The sequence below is a fragment of the Macrobrachium nipponense genome, chromosome 1 (genome assembly GCF_015104395.2).
Source record: "Macrobrachium nipponense isolate FS-2020 chromosome 1, ASM1510439v2, whole genome shotgun sequence".
NCBI lineage: Eukaryota > Metazoa > Arthropoda > Malacostraca > Decapoda > Palaemonidae > Macrobrachium > Macrobrachium nipponense.
In genome coordinates, this window is record NC_087200.1 from 42,488,929 (window position 1) to 42,502,244 (window position 13,316).

Here is a 13,316-nt window from a genome sequence, read left to right on the forward strand (position 1 = left end):
AATAAATTATCAAAAAATAAAGAAACAAATAAATGATAATGAAAGATAATAAATAAATAGAAATAAATAAATAACGACGTAAATAAAGAAGTAATAAAATAAATCAAAATAAATCAATCAATAAATAAAAATAAATAATAAAAAAATAGATATAAATAAGATAAATAATAAAAAAATATAAAATTTAATCCATAAAAAACACAAATTAATACATGAAAAATAAATTACTAATCAATAAATAAATATAAATGAATAAATAAATAAATGTATATATAGATATATATATATATATATATGATATATATATATATATATATATATATATACATATATATATATATATATATATATTATAAATAAATATGTAAATTAAATTAATAAAAAATAATATATAAAATTTAAACAAATAAATAAACTAAATGAATGAATAAGTAAAATTAAATGAATAAAAAATAATAAATAAATAACAAAAATTTACTGAATAAATAATAAAAATAAAAATATAAATAGAAATTAATCAATAAAGAAATAGATTAAAATAAATAAATATGTAAAAAATAAGTAAATAAAAAAAGAAATAAATAAATTAGAATTTTTAAATTAATGTAATTATAAAATAAAGATAAAAAAATAATACAAATAAATAAATAAAAAAATAAACAAATAAATAAGTAAATAAATAAATAAACATATATAAGAATGAATAAATATAAAATCAGAAAAATAAAATAGAAATAAAAAATATATAAAAAAATAAAAATAAATAGATAAGTAAATAAATAAATGAAGATCCTTAAAAATAAAAAAAAAAATAAAAATAAATAAAATAAAATATATTATATAATAAAAAAGAAATAAATAAATGAAAGTAAATTAAATTGATAAAAATAAAGATATAAATATAAATGAATAAATAAAAATTATTGAAGAAATGAATTAGTAGAAATAAATGAATAAAATAAATGTATGAAAAATAAAATAATGAATAAATAAATAAAAATAAATAGATTAAAATAAATAAATGAGTATCTAAATAAAGTAAAGAGATAAAAATAAATAGATTAAAATAAATAAATGAGTATCTAGAAATAAATAAAGAGATAAAAATAATTATTAGATAACTAAACGAATAAATAAATATGAATAAAGAAATAAATTTAAAATAAAAAGCAAATAAATATAAAAATAAAACAAATTAAATAATTAAATAAGTAAATAAAAAATAACGAATAAATACAAAATCAGAAAAATAAATAAAAATAAAAATATATAAAAAAGAAATAAAAATAAAAAAAATAAAAAATAAAGATAAAATCCTCAGAATATAGAAAAAACAAATGAATGGATAAAAATAGATTAAAATATATAATAAAGAAGAAATAAATCAATAGAAGTAAATAAATAAACTGATAGAAATAAAAAATAAAATTAAAAATAAACAAATAAATCAAAAAGGAAAACGAATTGATAAAAATAAATAATTTAAATGAAAATAAAATACCTATATAGATAGAATATTTAAACAGATAAATAAAAATGAATAAATAGATAAAACTAATAAAAGAAATTTAAAAACGAAAATAAATAAAAATAAATCAATATATAAATAAAAATAAGACAAAATAATTAATAATAAATGGAAATAAAAAAAATAATTAATTAATTAAAATGCATAAAATAATTAAAAATAAATAAAATACCATAAAAATAAAATAAATAAAATAAAATCAAAATAAAATAAATAAAATAAAATAAATAAAAAATATAAAGAAATAGAGAAATAGAAAAATAAAAAAATAGAAAAAGAAAAAATCATAAAAAAATTAATTTAAATAAATACATAAACATAAAAATAAATAGATAAATAAATAAATAAAATAGAAAAAAAGAGAGTAAGTTGATAAAATAAACAAATAAAAATATATAAATAAAAAAGGAAAAATAAAATAAATAAATGGAATCAAAATAAATAAATAATAAATAAGTCAATGAATGAAAAAAATAAATTATAAATAAATAAATGAATAAATAAATAATTGAAAATTATAAATAAATAAATAAATAAAAATAAAGAAAGAAGTGAATGGATAAACTGCATAAAAACGAATAAAATATATCAATAAATGAATAAAAATAAATAAATCAATGAAATAAATAAAATAAAAAAATAGATTTATTAATAAATAAAAATAGATATATTAATAAATAAAATAAATCAATAGAAATAAATAAAAAATATATAAAATAAACAAAAAAGTATTAAATAAATAAAAAAAATAATAATAAATAAAAATAAATAAAAAATAAAAATAAATAAACAAAAAATAGATAAAAAGAACAAAAAATAAATAAAAATAAATTTTTAAGTAAATCAAAAAGGAATAAATAAAAATCAAACGATAAATAAATATAGTTGAATATAAATGAAAATAAATAAATAAATAAATAACATTAAGTAGATAAATAAATATATATAAATAAATCAATCAATTAATAAAACTTAATAAACAAGTAGATAAAAATAAATAAATAAAGGTCATATAAATAACAATAAATGAATAAATAAACATAAAAAAATAAAATCAATAAGTAAATAAAAATAGATGAAAAAATAGAGTAAATAAAGAATAAATAACTAAATGCAAGTAAATATATAAAAATCGAAATGAATAAATAAATAAATGAATAAATAAATAAAAATAAAATATAGTAAAATAAATAAAATATATAAATGAATAAATAAAAATAAAAAAAAAAAAAAAAACAACTAAATAAATAAATAAATAATTTGAAATAAATAATAAAATAAGTAAATAAATATATGAATAAATAGATAAATATAGATAAATAAATAAACAAAATAGGTAAAAATAAATAAATTAAAATAATCGAATAGAAATAAATAAATGAATAAAAATAAATAAATAAATGATAAATAAATAAACAAATAAATAAATGAATGAAAATAAATAAATACAAATAAATAAACAGACAAATAAAATAAATCAATATAAAAAGGAATATAAAAATGAATAAATAAGAATAAAGAAATAAATACAAATAGTAAAATTAATAAATATATAAATAAATAAGATTAATAATTAAATAAGTAAATATATAAAAAATCAATAATAAATAAAAATAAATAAATAAATAAAAATAAATAAATAAAAATTAATAAAAAAAATAGATAAAAATAATTACTAATCAAAATGTATAAATGAAAAAATAAAATAAAAATAAATAATAATGAAATTAATAAAATGATAAATAACAAATAAATTAAATAAATGAAAATTATAAAATGTAAATAAACTAAAATAAATAAATGATAAATAATTAAATAAATAAAATAACTACAAATAAATAAGAAAATAAATAAGTATAAATAAAGAAATTAAATAAAAATAAATAAATAAATTAATTCGGCAAATAATTAGCTTTCACAAGATGGATATTCCGATTCTGATCCTAATGTTATTTTAAGAAATCCTCATTTGGTTATATTATGTACAAAATATTACTGAAAAATGCATGTCCTTAAAATATTTCCAATGACTGCTTCCCTAACTAGAAAGACAACGACACTGTTTTCCTTTTCTATATTAAATATTCTTGTTGGTGCTGCTCACTTTTTTTTATCATCAATGTTCCAGTTTAGCCTACATATAACCTGCAACATAAATTGCTTCAGACATAATTCGTTTATAAATTTCTTGTTCTTTACATTATCTTTGATAACCGCCACAGTTGCAGCATTATGTACATCGAATATGATTATTCTTTTTCTTTTGAGAGTTCTATATAAAAGTTTTTTCCCTTGAATTATTTGTGATAACTGCCATAGTTACAGCAGAAAATTTTAATTATGCAATTACGCTGCATCTTTGAAATTGTAATTAGGTCTACATATATTTGTATTGAACCTTTTGTGCTTTGTTTTGTTGCAATGATTCTAAAAACGTTTTATTTTCCCGAAAGAATTGACTTGTACAATACAGGATGTTGAGTGCCAGTGATATGTAAAGGAGATATGAGTCTTCCAATTAAACGTCTAAGGATTGCCATCCCTCTTTTGACCCCTAGACCCCAAGATTTCTCTGGATGGTCAAGTTGCAGAAAATTGCTAATGCAATTTCGAGGTGGCTGAAATTTCAGCTGTAGCTGTGAGTTTGTGGACTAGGCGAGATTTCCTATGCATATATATTTCACGCTCATTTTCTGTTAGATTCAAGTCGAAGAAAGAATGTGCACTCGTCTTATCACGACAAAGGCCTTTTCAGTGGAAGACCAAAACCAAGTCAATAATGTAACCAAAAATAAGGACCTACGCCTATAAGTGGATCGAGAATCCTTCAGCTCAAACACTTTCCAGAGAAATGCAGACATACAGTAAGTTCAACCAGCATCCGTGAAAGTATTCCTATTACTAAACACTTCTCAGGAATACAGGAAAAAATCAACATGATTTGCCTACTGAACCATGGAAATGACAGTGCCAACTGAACCCTTTAATGATGACCTGTCTGACCGCTGTAAGTGTTCAATGGCTGCAATATTACATAGAGAACGATAACAAAATGATGCATTAAACTGTGCTATCAGATTTGGCAATTTGCAAAAATGAATAGAAGTTTGAACCTGACACTTTGAGTATTGAGTCTTCTTCTTCTTCCTAGCTTAAACCCATTTTTATATGGGGTAGCCATTGCGAATGAGTCGTCTCCATCGATTTCTGTCTTGTGCCTCGTTCTCATTTATACCTTTCAATTCCATATCTTCCCTTACACAATCACGCCATCTCTTTCTTGGTCTTCCCTTCTTCCTTCTACCCCACACTTCCCTTTCCATCGTATGTCTTCCAACATGACGTTCCTCCCTTCGTAACAGGTGTCCATACCATCGAAGCCTTCCCTCCTGTATTTTCTTCGGTATTTCAACTACCTTTGTCGATCCTCTTATATACTCATTCCTAATCCTATCTTCCCTTGTTACTCCCGACATCCATCTCAACATTCTCATTTCTGCTACATCCATCTTCTTCTCTGTTTTCCTCATACTTGCTGTTTCTGTTCCATATAACATTGCTGGTCTGACCACCGTCCTATGAAACTTTCCTTTCAATTTCAGAGGGACCTTCTTGTCACAGAGGACCCCTGATGCAGACCTCCAGTTATTCCATCCTGCCTGAATTCGGTGTCTCACCTCTTGGTCCATGCTTCCACTATCCTCTAATACGGACCCTAAGTACTTGAACTTCTGTACTTTCTTTATTTCTTCCCCACCCAATCTTATGCTACTTCCACCGTCCTCAGTAATACTGGCACACATATAATCGGTTTTTGATCTGCTTATTCTCATTCCTCTCTCATCAAGTGCTGCTCTCCACCTCTCCAACCTCCCCTCCAACTCCTCCCTCCCCTCTGAACACAACACAATGTCATCCGCGTATAATATGCACCATGGCACTGCTTCTCTAACATCCCTGGTCATTACATCCATCACGATGTTGAAGATGAATGGGCTAAGTGCTGACATCTGGTGTAATCCAACTTCTATCTCAAATCAATCCGTCTCTCCAACACTGTTCCTTACTCCAGTATACACATTCCTGTACATCTCCTGAATAATTCTGACATACTTTTCCGGCACCATCTTCTCCCTCAAACATCTCCATAATTCTTGCCTTGGCACTCTGTCATAGGCCTTTTCTAGGTCTATGAATACCAGATGCAGGTCTCGTTGTTTTTCTCTGAATTTCTCCATCAGCTGCCTTATGCAAAATATTCCATCCTTTGTGCCGCTTCCCTTCATAAATCCTAATTGTTCCTTCCCTACTCTCACTTCCTCTCTCAGCCTACTATCTATTATTCTTTCCAAAATCTTCAACGTGTGAGACATTACTTTCATACCTCTATAATTATTGCATTCCTGGATATCACCTTTACCTTCAAATATAGGTATCAATATGCTTTCCCGCCATTCTTCTGGTATCTTTTCCTGTTCGAATATTTTTACCATCAGATCATACAAGATGTCTACCCCTTCCTCTCCTAAGGTTTTCCAAACTTCGACTGGGATTAAGTCAGGTCCTGTTGCCTTCCCATTCCTCATTCTTTTTAAGGCTCGTATCACTTCATCCCTAGATATCCCCATTACCATTCCCATGTTTACTTGTCCATCCTCTCTTACAAGTTTTTCATTTTCTTCATTTAGCAGTTGTTCGAAATACTCTTTCCATCTTTTCAGGATGTATTCTTCCTTTTGTATGACCGTACCATTCCTATCTTTCATTTGCTTAATATAGGTGATGTCATTTGTTCTTTTATTTCTTACTTTTGACAGTTTGAGCATCTTACTCAACCCTTCCTTGGTTTCCAGTTCATTATAAACCTCTTCATATGCCCTTGCCTTAGCTTGAGCTACCACCCTTTTTACTTCTTTGTTTCTTTCTTTTAATCTTTCTCTGTCCTCCTCCCGCTGTGAATCTTCAAATCTCTTCTTTGCCTCCCTTTTACCCTTCACCACTTCCCCCACCTCTTCCCCCCACCGCCAGCTCTCCTTTTCCTCCCATACTATTCCAGATGTTTCCCCTAGTATCTTCTTTCCATGTCTTCTAATCACTGATGCATTATGCCTCCACCATTCTCCCACATCTTCAATTCCCAGATCAACATCTCCCAGCACTTCTCCTGAACTCTCTCTTCTTATCATTATTCCTCCCTAACAATTTATACCACTTGATTTTTTTTTACCCCATTCGTTTTCGTTTTCTTTTCTCTTTTCATCTTTAAATCCATACAAAGGAGCCTATGTTGGGAGGCCACGTGGTCACCTGGGATAACTTTGCAATTCCCAACTTCCACCAGCCTTGATCTATTGCAAAGGAGGTAATCTATTTGTGTGCATCTACTGCCACTCCTGTATGTTATCAAGTGCTCCCTCTTCTTTTTGAAGAATGTGTTCACTATTGCCATATCAAAGGCCACGGCAAAGTCTACTATACTCTCTCCTTCTGGGTTTCTCTCCCCAATCCCATGTCCTCCATGCACATGTTCAATTACATCCTTTTCATTTCCGACATGTCCATTAAAGTCTGCCCCCACTACAATCCTCTCCTGCTCTTCCAGTTCTTGCGTTACCTCACTCATTTCGTTCCAAAAACAGCTCTTTTCTTCCTCTGTGCAGCCCACTTGTGGAGCATAAGTACTAATGATGTTCATTGTTTCCTCTCCATAACATATCTTCCCTCTCATAATGCGGTCATTCTTTCTACTCACTTCCGTCACTGCATTCATCATTTCCCCCGACAGCATTACACCAACGCCATTCCTACCCTGCTAATTTGCTCCACTGTGGATTAGCTTGTAGCCATCCCCCAGTTCTTTGGCTTTATTACCCTTCCATCCAGTTTCCTGCACACATAAAATATCCACTCTCTTTATCCTCATCAACTCCGCCAACTCTCTTCCTCTTCCGGTCATAGACCCAATATTGAGCTGGCCTATTCTGATCACATTTAGAGCTCGCTTCTTTAGCTGCACCCGCTCATGATGCAGTAGCCCTCGCCTTGCCACAGAGTAGGGCGATGTGTCTGTGCGTCGTTTATGGAGTGCGCCCTAGCACTATTCTCATCAATATCACGACTCCTTTCATTGGTTCGGGCGTGGGTTTTTACAGTCAGATGCCCTTTCTGACACCAACCCTCCCTATTTATCCGGGCTTGGGACCGGCACCCATTGAGGCTGGCTAGATTTTAGACGCCAACAGCATCTGGCGTTCCCAGGCGGTCACACATCCAAGTACTGACCAGACCCAACGTTGCTTAACTTCGCTGATCGGACTAGAAGCGGTACTTACAACGTGGTATGGCCGTTGAGTATTGAGTACGAACGTATTTTATGCAGTTTTCTTTTGATTACTTTTGTGTTCTTGAAAAAATAATCACATTCTTACAAATATAATGACGTATAGCAATTCACCTACGCTGAGTGCTTTGAATTCTGGTTAGAAAAAAGGGAACTCTCTCTCTCTCTCTCTCTCTCTCTCTCTCTCTCTCTCTCTCTCTCTCTCTCTCGTAGAGCAATAGATATACTCTACTCATATTTCCAAAAGGACTTTGACAAAGTTCCACACAAGAATCTAATGACAAAGTTAGACTTTTGTGAATTGTATGAGAAAAAGCAGACTAGATCGAGGACTGGCTAATTAATAAGAAAACTGGAAGATATGAGACACATGGAATAAACTGCCATCAGAAGTTGTAAACTTCTGGCGTGGAAGAGTTCAAAAGAAAGATAGACAAAATCATTAAAATACTCTGAATGAGATTCAAAACCTACTCCTAGAAATGAGTGAGCACAGGATGTCTCCTCGGATGGACTAATAAGTCTTTGAGGCATCCTAATCCTTGTAGCTCCTTATAATTAACACACACACTCTCTCTCTTTCTCTCTCTCCCCAGACGGAAACCAATGGAGTATTGTATTTAGAGCAATTGATGTGAGCGCATAAGACATTGGGGTATTATTCCAACTTTAACTTACGAGGACCAACCAACTGAATTTAACCAACATGGGAAGATGAATATTTATCAATAAAAAATGTGTCTTAGGCCTAAAAATAAATAAATAAATAGAAATAAATATATAAATGAAAATAAATAAATAAATAAAATTAATAAGATTTAAAAAATCAAAATAAACAAATAAGTAATAAATAAATAAATAAATAAATAAATAAATAAATAAATAAAATGAATAAATGAATAAGTAAATAAATAAAAATAAAGAAATAAAAATAAATAAAAATGATAAAAAATAAACGAATAAATAAAAATAAATAAATTAATTAAAGTAAATAAATAAATAAATATATATATAAATAAATTACATGAAATAAAAAATAAATAAACAAAATAAATAAATAACAATCAATAAAAATTTATAAAAAATAAATAAATAAATAAAAATAAATAAATACAACAATAAGCCAAAAAATATATCAAATTACATAAAAATAAATAAATCAAAATAAACAAAAAATACATAAATGAATAAAAATAAACAAAAATAAACAAAATGAATAAATAAATAAAATGAAAATGAAAAAATTAATAAGTAAACAATCAATAAAAAGATTTAATGAATAAATAGAAAATAAATATAAAAAATATGAAAAATAATGAATAAAAATAAATGAATAAAATAAATACATGAATAATAATCATGGAAAAAAAAACTAGGTGAAATAAGTATATATAAATATAACATGAGAATAGATAAATAAATATATAAATAAGAATATATAAATAAATAAATAAATGAATAATTAGTAAAAAATAAATAAATGAATAATTAAAAATAAATAAATAAAATTAAATAAATAAAAAAATATATGTATATAAAAATAAAATAAATAAATAAAATTAGAAAAATGAATAAAAAAATAAATAAGTAAAAATAATTAATTAATAAATAAATTAATAAATAGATAAACAAATAAATTTATAAATAAATAAATAAATAGATAAATAAATAAAATAAATAAATAGAAATATATAAGAAAATAAATAAATAAAGAAAATAAATGAATAAAAAGTAGATAAATGATTAAAATAATTAAAATAAATAGATAAATAAATAAAAATAGGTAAGTAAAAATAAATAAAAAATAGATAACTAAATAAAAATTAATAAATAAATAAACAAATATGTTTTTTGCACTTGAATAATTATTCACACCTTCAATAAATATTTACACTGGCTGGGACAATACACCATCTACGATTCCCCTGAACGGACTCACGCCTGCACTCACGTTCGTTATGTGATGTAGCAGCATTGTGGTACTCTTAGCATCCGCCATTTTCCTCTCTTTACGGAAGCTCTTATGTTCTATAAGATCCCCCGAACTCAATAACATCAATGTACTTATATACACACAAAACCCAATCCAGAAAAATTAATACAAATTTTCCCCCAATAAAGGAAAACAAAAAAACAAACGCGCCCCGCACCCAGTATATCATCCCACGAAAACAACAACAAAAAATAGGGAGGGGATAGAAAAAAGGAAAAAAAGGTGCAAAATGCTTGCCAAGCGCTCCAACCCAGCGACAACTTCCCCCGTCACTCAGACTCACACACTCAAATTCTCGCCTCCCTCGCTCTCTCTCTCTCTCTCTCTCTCTCTCTCTCTCTCTCAGGGCGTGCCTCACAACAACCAAAAAACCTCTCTCATATCATTACAAAAACCCCCCAATGTCCATCGAATTTCGAGACATCAAAACAAAAACACCCTTTGAGTAAATTCATCACAAACAAAACAAAAATAAAAACAAAAAAATAAAGGAGAAAAGAAGAAAGAAAACCTAAAATTACACTTACATCTTCATATGACTGGAAACCGAATTCGTATATACATCGCAAATATGAGTAGCCTATTCAGCACACTCGTGAAACACTTTAAACCTTAAACGCCGAAGCGGTAAAATAAAAATTGTCTCCCGTGTGCCGGAGGTGTTTCGGAGTGAGTGCAGAAGCGGAAAAAATATTTTATTCAAAAAATCACAGCGCACTTAGTTTTCAAGATTAAGAGTTCATTTTTGGCTCCTTTTTTTCGGAAGAGTTACCGCACGGACATAAGGAAAAAGTTTTTTTCATAAATTCACCATAAATTGAAATATTGTGCTAGAGACTTCCAATTAGTTGCAAAATTAAAGTAAATGATTGAATATTACTAAAATATAAGAGTTTTAGCTTACAATTGCGTTTTTCGACCATTTCGGTAGAGTCAAAGTTGAGCAAAGGTTGAAATTTTGGCACTTATCATTATTTATATGAAAATATCTCAAAACTGATAAAAGCTACAATCATGAGTATTTATTTGTTGTATTCTACATGAAAATTCGCACATTTTCATATATAATACTCCATGTAACTGCTAATTTTAAAATGGTGCAAACATTACCACAATCGCATGTATGATTTTTTTCGGAAGAGTTACCGCGCGGACGTAAGGAAAAAGTTTTTTCATAAATTCACCATATATTGAAATATTGTGCTAGAGACTTCCAATTAGTTGCAAAATTAAAGTAAATGATTGAATATTACTAAAATATAAGAGTTTTAGCTTACAATTGCGTTTTTCGACCATTTCGGTAGAGTCAAAGTTGAGCAAAGGTTGAAATTTTGGCACTTATCGTTATTTATATGAAAATATCTCAAAACTGATAAAAGCTACAATCATGAGTATTTTTTTTTGCATTCTACATAAAAATGCGCACATTTTCATATATAATACTCCATGTAACAGCTAATTTAAAATGGTACAGAAATTATGTCAAAGTGACGAAATAATTTCCGAGATGTGTCGCAGATACTTTTTAGTGCGGCAAGAAAGAAATTCGCGCTTGCGCGCCTGCGTAACGATTGTAAACAAAACAACACCTTGATCCGTGAGCTCCCAGCATCCCCCAAGGCGTGTGATTCAAGAGTTTTTGGCTGGTAGGCCTAAAAGTATTTGTCCGTGAATTTTTAAAAAAAACTTTTGTATGTCGACGTAAAATATGTCCAGTCGGCACCCGAGAGACAAAAAATGTTGACGTAAAATACGTCCAGTCGGCGTTTAAGGGTTAATATGTCAAAAATTCAACTTTTGCCCCTCACCAACCAGCTAACACTGAGATGCAGAGAGATACCCAAGTAACCCGACACTTCGAACACCACACAAAACCATTGAATCAGCAAAAAGAATCCCGAGTTGCCTGTGACATGATTATAACCAATTTTCCTACCAAAAAATATATGTCTAACTAGTCACCAGTCTCTTCGTTATGGTACCTACAGCCTATAAAATGTATAAAAAGCTTGTTAAACTGCTGCCACCACTATAACCACCCCCCCCCTTTTGACAAAACTACACATATTGACAACCCTTACTACTTGACAGCAGGCTAGTGCAAACATGTCACTAGGCTAATTAGCTCACATGAATACAAAAAAACACTATCTATTTACCAAAGCAGATGAACATAAAACAGAACAAAATGATTAATAAGTCATAGTGATAAAAACCCAAGTCTGCCCCACAAACAACACTATTAAGTTATCATTCCACTCTCCTGGCTTAGTCTAAGTAGTCACTCCTAGACTCAAAATGTCAATTGTTACATTATATTAGTCAAGTTTAGAAAATCCCGTTTCTAGTACCATGGTATAGAGCCTATCTGTAGTAAAGACATATACGTTACATTTCTTATAACACAATATTAAGTAAAGGGATACACTTCACACTTCTCTCTTTTCAAAGGCAACTGTTTCTAAGTCATTTAAAATATGTGCCATCCCTTGAGATGGGGTTTTCTCCCGACACTTGGCGTTCCCGCGACCGTCTTTCTTCCTATCACAAAGGAATGTGTCTTTCCCTCAAGTGTCTTGAACGGTCATACCTATGATATACGCACAAAAGAATGTACATACCCACCACACCTCAAAACCGTCCATGGCAACAGTACGACAGCCACCAGCCTAAAACGCACATGCATCAAATTCCTTCATTCAAGAAGGCTGTCTCTACGGCGCTCTCTGTCTCCAAACAAGAGCAGCTGATATATATAACATATAGTTCACTAAAACATGAATTCATACCTGTAAGATATATATATATATATATATATATATATATATATATATATACATATATATATATATATATATATATATATATCTATATATATATATATATATTTATATATATATATATATATATATGTGTATATATATATATATATATATATATATATATATATATATATATATATATATATATATATATATATACATATATTTTGACGAACGCCCATAACTACAGGACGAACGTTGGTCTGCTTAGGTAAGGATCACACCACCTCAAGACCTATCAGCATTTCTAAGCTGTCGCTCGGACACTCAGTCTCCAGGGAAGCTAAAAACGATGACTCTCCAATTTCTAAGGAGTGTCAAGGCACGTGACATATAACAATGTTTCATACATATCATATATCATATTATCCCGACACTTGGCGTTCCCGCGACCGTCTTTCTTCCTATCACAAAGGAATGTGTCTTTCCCTCAAGTGTCTTGAACGGTCATACCTATGATATACGCACAAAAGAATGTACATACCCACCACACCTCAAAACCGCCCATGGCAACAGTACGACAGCCACCAGCCTAAAACGCACATGCATCAAATTCCTTCGTTCAAGAAGGCTGTCTCTACGGCGCTCTCTGTCTCCAAACAAGAGCAGCTGATATATATAACATATAGTTCA

General features: G+C 28.6%; 1 pseudogene; it reads right to left on the reverse strand.

Moving 5' to 3' along the window:
• Positions 1-7,761: 7,761 nt before the first annotated feature.
• LOC135220371 (5S ribosomal RNA) lies at positions 7,762-7,880 on the reverse strand (annotated as a pseudogene).
• Between the last annotated feature and the right edge of the window lie 5,436 nt (positions 7,881-13,316).